Genomic DNA, 9,812 nt, shown 5'->3' on the forward strand with positions numbered 1-9,812 from the left:
GCCGCTTCCGTAATTGGGTAGCACTACACGTACGGTAGCAGGGTCTCTCTACCCTGGACCGTATTCTGGCCGTAGCCAAAGTACAACTGGAGAGGGATGCACACAGGCAACTCTCTCTCCTCAGCGTGTTAAGGCCGGAGCCTGGGGTCACCTGCCCCTTTACACACTTTGTCAGGCCGTAGCCTGTGTCTATTTCTCTTTTAAGGCCGTAGCCTCGGGCCTCTTCCTGCCCTTGGGCCTCTTCCTGCCCTAGAGGGTGTATCAAGACCGTCAAGACGGTGTTACCTGGGACTGACCTCTTTTCAGTCCCACCCCTGGTCTGACGGTCACTACCCCGCCTGCACAGTAGTTCAGGTTGTCTGAACACCTGGGGTTGGGGCACTTGCGGGGAATAGGGGCTCAGGGTCGGGATGCCCCGATGACCCTCTTGCCCGAGGTCACTAACCTCACCGGTGTGTCCTCCTGGGGTGGTGGTGGGGTGGCGGCTCGGCGGTGGTGTGGGGGGTGGTGAGGTGGGAGGTCCTGTGGCAGTCTCGGCGGGCATTTTACCACCCTCCCGCGTCGTTGAAGTCACGGCCCCGTGACTGAAGGTGGTAGGTGGTGGAGGTGGCTGTCTGGTAGGCCGGGGTCAGGTGTTGGGTGAAGCTGACCCAGTGCGTGGTGAATTGATTGGGCTCCTGGTGGGGGCAGAGCGTGAAGTGGAGGGAGGATGGCTGGTTGGTCCAGCGTAGGAGGCGTAGCAGGTGGCGGGTGCCTCTGATTCTGGTTGGTGGGTGGTTGTGAGGTTGCCATCGGACCCTGGTTATCTTCATCTCGGGAATGATGCCTGGTGGGGAGATGAGATTTGAATGCTGGAGAGTGATGGGAGGTTGGTGCTTTTATTTGGGCTAATGTGGTGGGAGGAGCGTTGTACTTTGGGGAATTGGGAGTTAGGAAAGTTCCAACGTGCTTGGTGGAGGGGTAGGGTTATGGGGGAGGTATTGGGGGTGGGTGGTGATGGTGGATTTTAGGGTAAGTGGGTGTTGGGTGGGGGGTCGGGGTGTATCTCGTGGGTGGGCGTGAGAGTCGTCCCGATCTGGTGGTGGTCGTGGTTATGGTGGGTGTGGGTGGTGAGGCTGGTTGATTGCGTGGTGGCGGTGAGGGTGTACGGTGGTGAGGTGGGTGGATGGTTGGTGGTGCGGTGTGACGTGTATAATGGGAGAGGTCATGGAGGAGGTCGGTGGTGGGTGTGGGGTTGGTGTGATTCTCGGGGGAGGTGGGCAGTTGTGGTGGCGAGGGCGGCCTGGGTGAGGTGGATTGGGGGGTGGTGGGTGGATGGGTGTTTGGTGGGTGAGTGTCTGGTTGCGAAGTAGGGGTGGTGGTAGGTGGTTGCGGTGATGGTGTGCTTGGTGGAGAGCTGGTAGGCGGAGAGTGTGAGGAGGGGGGGGAGAAGGAGTAGTAGTAGGAGTGTGGGGGGTGAAGCTGAGGAAGGTCAGGGTGGCCAGGTGTGCGGGCCTGGGTGGAGGTAGGCTTAGTACGGGGTGGGCGGTGGGTGGGGGGGTTGAAGGGACGCACGTGGCGGTTTCTGTATGTGCGGTGTTGCCCTTGTTGATCCACGGTGACTTGATATGGATTAGGCACCCGCACAATTTTGTAAGGTCCATTGAATCGGGGGGCGGTCTTCGGTGGGGTAGGGAGGTTTGCAACCACCACAGATTGGCCAGGTGTGTATGGGTTGGAGTGGGTTGTGTCAGGTGCTAGGTCCTGCTTTGAGTGTAGGTGGTGGAGGCGGCGTTTGAGGTGGTGGAGAGGGTCAGTGCTGGAGGGTGGAGTGGGCGGTTGTAGGTGGTGGCGGAGGGGTAGGAGTAGGGGTGGTTCCCCGAACACTCTCTCGTGCGGGGTTATTCCATCTTCCCTTGGGCACGTGTTTAACCCCCATTGTACGATCTTTACGTGCGCAGGCCAGTCTTCATTTCCCGTTTGCGTAATGCGCGTGCGGACTTGGTTCATCAGGGAGCGGTGGCTTCTTTCGCATACACTGTTGCCTTGGGGCCAGTAGGGAGATGAGTGGGAGATGCTGTATCCAAAGATGTTGGCTAGTTCTTCCCATATATTTCCTGTAAATTCAGAGGCATTGTCCGAATGGATGGCCTGGGGAATCCCGAAATAAGGGAAAACATGTCGGGTGAGGGCATCGGCGATTGACGGTGCAGTGTGGTCCTTGGCGGGGCAGGCGATGATGAATTTAGAGTACACATCCACGAAGGTAATTATGTACTTATAGCCGGATTTTGGTGTGAGGGGGCTGACGACGTCTAGGGAGAGAAGTTGCCACGGTTTTTGTGCTGTGACTTTTCCTGTAGGGCCTGGTGTTCGGGTGATATCTTTGCCAAGAGCGCATGCTCGGCATGATTGTATGATCTTCTTTGCGATGGTGGATGGGTTGGGAGTCCAGTACATATCGTTAAAGATCTGTAACAGCTTCTTAGTTCCTAGGTGGATGCCGTTGTGGGCATGGAGGTGGAGCATGGTGTCGTGGGCCGTGGCTGGGCTGAGGACAATGTGTCCGTTTGGGTCAAAAAGATGTTCGCCATGTGGGTGGAGTTTGTTGAATGTGGTCTGTGGAATCCAAGCGGGGCGTTGTTTGTCAATCCACATTTTAACCAGGTCGGGTTCTTCTTTGATGGTGTTGATTGGGAGACAGGATAGGGCATCAGCGTTGGTGTGTAGCTTGCCTGGTCGGTACGCAATTTCGAAGACGTATTCTTCGAGGGTTTCCCGCCAGCGTATCAGTTGGGCGTTGTTTGTATTTGACTGTCGTAGCCATTGTAGGGATTGGTGATCGGTAATGACTACTACGTGAGTGCCCGAGATGTAGGATTTGAAGTACTCTAGGGACCAGATGATCCCTGGACACTCACGTTTTGTGGCCGCGTAGTTCCGCTCTGCCGTGTTAAGGGTGCGACTGGCAAAGGCGATGATGTGTTCTCTCCCATTTTGTACCTGCGCAAGGACAGCTCCTATGGCGATGAGGGACACATCGGTATAGAGGTGGAAGGGAAGATTGTAGTCTGGGAACGCGACTACTGGCGAGGTGGTTAATTTTGATTTGAGGGTGGTGAAGGCTGTCTGTCTTGTCTCGGTCCATAAAAAAGATTCGCCCTTTTTTGTTAGTTCGTGGAGGGGTTTTGCGATGTCAGCGAATCCTTTGACGAAATGCCTGTAATATGATGTTAACCCCAGAAATGCTCTGACTTCGTGCACGTCGCGGGGGAGTGGGATGTCTGCGATGGCTCGAAGCTTTTCTGGGTCTGGTGAGATGCCCTCTGCATTAATTAGATGTCCTAAGTAGGAAACTGATCTCTCTGCTAACACACATTTCGTAGGTTTCAGTTTAAGTCCTGCTTGGCGTATGCGGTGAAACACTTGCTTGAGGCGGTGAAGGTAGTCGGCCCATGTACGACTGAAAACAATGACGTCGTCGAGGTATGCTAAGCAAGTCTCCCAAGTTAAACCGCTAAGGACTGACTCCATTAAACGGGATAATGTGGAAGGAGCGTTGCAGAGTCCGAAAGGGAGGACATTGAACTCGTAATGTTTGCCGTTGGATGTGGAAAAGGCGGTTTTGTGTTTGTCGTCGGGATGCACAGGGACTTGCCAGTACCCCGACTGTAGATCTAAGGTGGAGAACCATGTCGACCCATGTAAGGAGTCTAGTGAGTCGTCGATACGTGGCAGGGGAGTGGCGTCTTTGACTGTGACATCATTTACTCGGCGGTAATCAACGCAAAAGCGCATTGTCCCGTCCTTTTTTCTTATGAGTACCACTGGAGAGGACAATGGGCTAGTAAAGTTGGAGATAACGCCGGCATCTAGCATGTCCTGGACCTGCCGGTCTTCTTCCTCTCGTTGCTTAGGATTTTTCCGTCGAGATGGTTGGCGGATTGGAGGTCCTGTTGTGTGTATCTCATGGCTGAGATAGGTGGTATGGCCAAGGTCGGTCAGGCCTGAGGAGAATAGATCTTGAAAATCCAGGAGGAGTTGTCGGAGGCTGTTGGTTTGGGCTGGGGATAGGTGTGATGGTAGGGTGGGTAGAGTGGGCGGGTCTGGGGGCGGCGTTTGGCATGGTTCGGCTTCTTCAGTGTCGCCGATGATGAGTCCTCTTGGTAAGGTTAGTGGTGTGGTAGCGAGGTTGGCGACACGGATTTCTTGGGCATGTGGGAGAAGGAAGGTAGGGCTTACTAGACAGGAGGAGAGTGGTCCGGTGGGGATGGAGGGTGAGAAGAGAACGGAGGTATGGGAAGGTTTGTTAAGTTTTACCCAAGCTTCATGACGTGGTGGTATGATGATAGAGGAGGCGACAGTGGCTGGAAAAGATGGGGAGGGATGTAGATGATGAGTGGTGGGTGGTGGTGATGGGAGTCTAGTGGTGTGAGGGGCTGGGTTGGGTGTAGGTGTCTCTGTGGTATGGGACAGGTGAGTGTCTGATGGTAGTGTGCAGGGGTGTGGGTTTTTGGTGTGCCTTAGTTGTTGTTGTTTTTTTTTTCTTCCTTAGTCTTGACTGCTGGTTGGTTGTGGTGGGCTGGATTGAAGTGGAGGCGGTGTTGATGGCAGTCAATGGTGGCATGTAATTTCTGGAGGAGGTCCAGCCCTAAATATCCATCATATTGACTGCATGTTGAGTCGAATATGATGAATGGGTGGCTAGTGGATATTTGTTGATGGGTGTGGGTCTGAAGGGCCCGAGTTTCCCCACGGATAGGCAGGGGGCCGTCCCCTGCGTCGACGAGGTTGGCTGTGGTGGGGAAGAGGGGGCCGAATGCACCCATGTGGCGGGAGTAGAAGTGGGAGTAGAGGCACGATCTGGCTGCTCCCGTATCCACTAATAGACGTGCCTTGACCCCGTTTAGCCAGATTTTGTCATAAACAGGGGGTCTGTAGTTGTGTGAGATGGCCCCCGCCACCGTGGGGAGGTGCGGGGGCGGGCCTAAAAATCCATTTGCTGTGGAGTGGTGTCCTCTTGGTCGTCGTCGTCTGTTCCCGAGAGGGTGTGCGTCGGTGTGTCGTCTTCCTGGGCGGCGGCGTCTAAGGAGGAGACTTTCTTGTGCCCTTGTTGAAAACTTCTGCGCCTGCTAGCTTTGAGCTGTTCCCTAATGTCGTGTAGAGGGCAGGTGCGGCTGCAAGCCGTGAATTCCCAGGGGTTAATGGTGATGAGGTTTCCTTGTTCCCTCGGGTTTGAGCGCTTCTTTTGGGGGTAAACTCTAGGGACTGTGGGCGGCTCAGTAGCTGGCTGATGTGGCGGCAGTTTTGGTTTGGAAGGGGGTTGTTGCCTTGTCGGAAAACGTGTCACCGCGTGGAGTGGCTGTGGTGTGGGGCGGGCGGCGAGCAGACGTCGGACGAGTTGTAGGTCATTTTCCATGTCCCCTGACGGGTCGTAGATTGAGAAATGCTCCCTGACTATGCTGGGGAGGATTCTCAACAGTGCATTGAATGTATGGATATCCCGGGCATTGGGTGGTGCCTCAGGATAGGCGGCGCTGACGAGGCGCCTAGCCCGGGTGAATGTGTCATCCAGGTTTCCGTCGTAGGTGAGGGCGTCGAGTTGAGAAAGAGCGACAACTCGGCCTATTGATGGCGTGAAAGCCTGTCTCACTATTTGTGAGAATTGGTCCCATGACAGTTCTGGGACGATTTTTGGTGCGACACTAGTGATTATTTTACCCAAGTTAGGTAGAGTGACAGCGATCTTTTCTCTGTCTGAGTCAAACCCTATGTCCAGGAGGGGTTTGACCATGTCCAAATATACGTCTATGTCACACTGGTCCGGGTTGAACCTCGGCAATTGGATGTGCGGTTTAGCTGCCATTGTAAGTTCCCTTTCGTGTTCCTCCGTGCGTTACTTGGATCTAGGACCACCGCTTGCCACCAGTGTAATGCTGTGTTTTTAAGGCGACTTCTCGTCGTAAAAACACGAGCACTGGAACGGGGTTCTTTGGCTAGACCGGATGTAATGCACTAACAAAGGAACAGGGCATAAAAAGAGACAGTACACCGAATCACATCTATTGCTTAAGTTCTATCCCTTACAGTGCTACATCCACAATATTTGACACACAATAAAACAGAGATACAATAATACACTTATAGCTGGATCCAATATACTTTTACACAGGGCACAGGGCAGTCAGGGATATGTGTTACTGTTACTTAGAAGAGTTATCACTTCACTGCGATTGTCAATTGAGAACAATTGTCGTGTCACTGGTGGATAATAATAAACGGGGGAGTTTCACTTGTATTCACTGTGATCGGGAGTCTGTGGGGGAGATGTTACTATAATAGAGGTAGGGTGCGTATGGCAACATCCGACACTGTCACCTAGTCGCAGGGGAGCACTTCACTTGCCTTTCGGCTCACTCACGCACCTACCTTCAATTCCACAGAAAACTCCCCGCTTCCTTCCTGAGAGGGGGAACTGAACTGTTTAACGTTTATGCACGACTTACTATGATACCACTGTTTAATATAACTTTTATTAGGCACTGCCACTGTGCATTGGATCACTGTCACTGTATTAGGGGTCACTGTCACTGTCACTGTTCTACCCTTGTTTCTTGGGTAGTTGAGTCACTGGTACTTACTGTCAGGGAGGCTCCCTTGTTTAGGTCCTCGACCTGAGGGGCGGCTCCTTCCTAGGGCCGCGCTGGTGGGGTGCAGGGAGGCCCTGTAGTCTGGGGGCCTCGACCTGATCGGGGGCCCTCGGGACTAGGACCGAACAGTCGGAGGATTCGGGCCTGCTTCCTCTGCTGCCGGGGCGTGAGGGAGCCTAGGTCGCCGTTGTCGGGGACCGTGGTGGAAGGCCTGGGCGTCCGGGGGCTGCAGGTGCTCAGGGGGAGAGGCGCCGTCAGGGTTGGGCTGCGGCAGCATCTCCTGTAGGGCTCCAACAGTCTTAAGGAGCGTCCGGGTGTGGGCGGTAACTCCGCAATCGGGCCTTGCCACCACTCTAACGCCTCCGCTTGGCCAAGAAGCCTGGATGGCGACGAAGGGCTCCCCGGAGGGAAAGAGGCTTGAGGGAGACTCACGCTCTTCGTGGTTCCCTGAGTGTGTTCATTGGGCTGAGGTGGGGCTCTACTTCCCCTAGTGTGGACTTTGGCTGGAGCCGTGAACTTGCCCGGCGTGTGAGGGACACCAGTAGGGTGATCGGGGTCGCCCTTTCGCCGAGGCAAGAGGCCGTCAACGTGGTGTTCCTCCCGCAGTAGGGGACAAGCCGGAGTGAGGGGCCCAAGGGCCGCACTCTCTCCAATACGGACAGATCCTACCGTCAGGGAATTCTCCACCCTGGTACGTGCCCCAGCCGTAGCCGAGTGTCTGCCCGTACGGGAAACGACTAACGGAGAAACGGGATCACCCGTCTGCTCCGGCGAGAGGCCGGCCTAGAGTCGCCGCTTCCGTAATTGGGTAGCACTACATGTACGGTAGCAGGGTCTCTCTACCCTGGACCGTATTCTGGCCGTAGCCAAAGTACAACTGGAGAGGGATGCACACAGGCAACTCTCTCTCCTCAGCATGTTAAGGCCGGAGCCTGGGGTCACCTTCCCCTTTACACACTTTGTCAGGCCGTAGCCTGTGTCTATTTCTCTTTTAAGGCCGTAGCCTCGGGCCTCTTCCTGCCCTTGGGCCTCTTCCTGCCCTAGAGGGTGTAACAAGACCGTCAAGACGGTGTTACCTGGGACTGACCTCTTTTCAGTCCCACCCCTGGTCTGACGGTCACTACCCCGCCTGCACAGTAGTTCAGGTTGTCTGAACACCTGGGGTTGGGGCACTTGCGGGGAATAGGGGCTCAGGGTCGGGATGCCCCGATGACCCTCTTGCCCGAGGTCACTAACCTCACCGGTGTGTCCTCCTGGGGTGGTGGTGGGGTGGCGGCTCGGCGGTGGTGTGGGGGGTGGTGAGGTGGGAGGTCCTGTGGCGGTCTCGGCGAGCATTTTAGTAATGACATTATAAACACAGTACTCGTGCATGTTATATTGCCAACTGTATTACACACAAGTAACCAAATTACTTACATAACAATATGTCCATCTTAACTATCAGTGTTCAATACCATCCCCCCCTTGTGGATTCCTTCCCTCCTCGCCTCCTTCCCGCTTTCTGTATCCCTCACTCCTCCCTTCGCGTTATAACATACAGTATTTATCTGTATCCCAGCTTGTAATATATGTAATCCCTTCCCTCACTCAAAGTATTCCTGCTTCCATAATCTCCTCCCCCCCCCCACACATTGTGTTCCCCACTAAAGTGAGACCTATGAGATACGTCTAATTATATATAAAATGCCCACCGCCGGGCCTTCCGCCCCGCCACCCCCCACTCCACCACCGGGCCACCACCACCCCACCACCCGAGGAAGAGATAACGGGGAGGTTAATGACCCAGGGCAAAAGGGTCACCCAACCACCACTGACCTGTGCCCCTTCTCCCCGCAACTGCCCCAACGCCAGGTGAGCCTAGATCCGCAACAACTTCAACGGCGGGTTGACCATCAACAGCAGTGGGGTGGGACTGATACAATATCAGTCCCTAGTAGTTTTGTGGTGATGACCACAGCTTCACCCCAACGGGACAAGAGGTCCCTAGGTGAGCCACGGGGTGTTTACACCTACTGCCACCACGAGCCACGGGGAAATACCATCCTCTGCCGCAACAACCCTGGTGGGCCACGAGGGGCTTGTATCCTCTGCCACCATGAGCCACGAGGGCGTAATACCCTCTGCCACAACCAGGACAGGAGGTCCTTTGACGAGGGAGAAGAGCCCTCTATAACAAACAGGGCAGGAGGCCCAATAGTGGACTATACGGGGCTCACACTCCTAGCCACACCAAGGGTAAGAGACCCTCACACAAAGCCACAAGTGGGTCCCAGGACCGATCAACCTGGTGCCACGGCAGTTGTGAAGACAAGAGAGAGAGTCGCCTCTGTGCTACCCTCCATAAGTGCAAGACAGACCACGGCCTCCGTGTGTCCTCTAGAGTCAGCTAACTCCTGCAGGAGTAGCTGGACACCACCCTGGAGAGTTGCCCCGAAAGTGTCACCCGAACAGAGGCCCGGTCCCAGTCGGGACCTACCTCCCACCCCCGGGAAATTCTTGTCTTCCCCAGGTACCAGCAGGAGACGAGGCCGCAGCCCACACCTGACGGCGCGTCCCCCAGCAGACCTCCGCAGCCCTTGGACCCCCAGGCGAGCCCAGCAGCCCGTCGACGCCGACCTCCCCCTGCCGCAGACCCTACGACGTCAGGCCCGTCTGCTACACCTGTTTGGCCCCAGTCCCTAGGGCCAACATAGTCAGGCTTCCCTTCACCGTGACCAGAGTAGGGCCTACAACAGGTCGAGACCCCAGGCAAGAGGGTCTCCCTGCACCGTGACCAGAGGAGGGCCTACAACAGGTCAAGACCCCAGGCAAGAGGGTCTCCCTGCACCGTGACCAGAGGAGGGCCTACAACAGGTCGAGACCCCAGGCAAGAGGGTCTCCCTGCACCGTGACCAGAGTGAGGACCTACACCTTATAGTGACAGAGTGATATCGCCCCAGAAACTCGGACAAGAATAGTGACTTCCTATAGTGAGACAGAGATGGTGATCCAGTGACAAAGTGAACCAGTGGAATTACACCAAAAGTGTCCGTAAATACCTTCCCTTGGAAAAGACTATAAGTTCTGGGCTCGTACAACTAGTGCTATTCCCAAGTCCAGTCTAGAGGAGTCCCCCCCCCCCTTGTCAGTGTACGCGCGGGCGAGAGTGCCACGCCGAGCCCAAACAGTGAATTATAGTGATCT

The sequence above is a fragment of the Coenobita brevimanus genome, chromosome 23 (assembly GCF_032717465.1).
Source record: "Coenobita brevimanus isolate Jiangsu-jjx chromosome 23, ASM3271746v2, whole genome shotgun sequence".
In the NCBI taxonomy this organism is placed as follows: domain Eukaryota; kingdom Metazoa; phylum Arthropoda; class Malacostraca; order Decapoda; family Coenobitidae; genus Coenobita; species Coenobita brevimanus.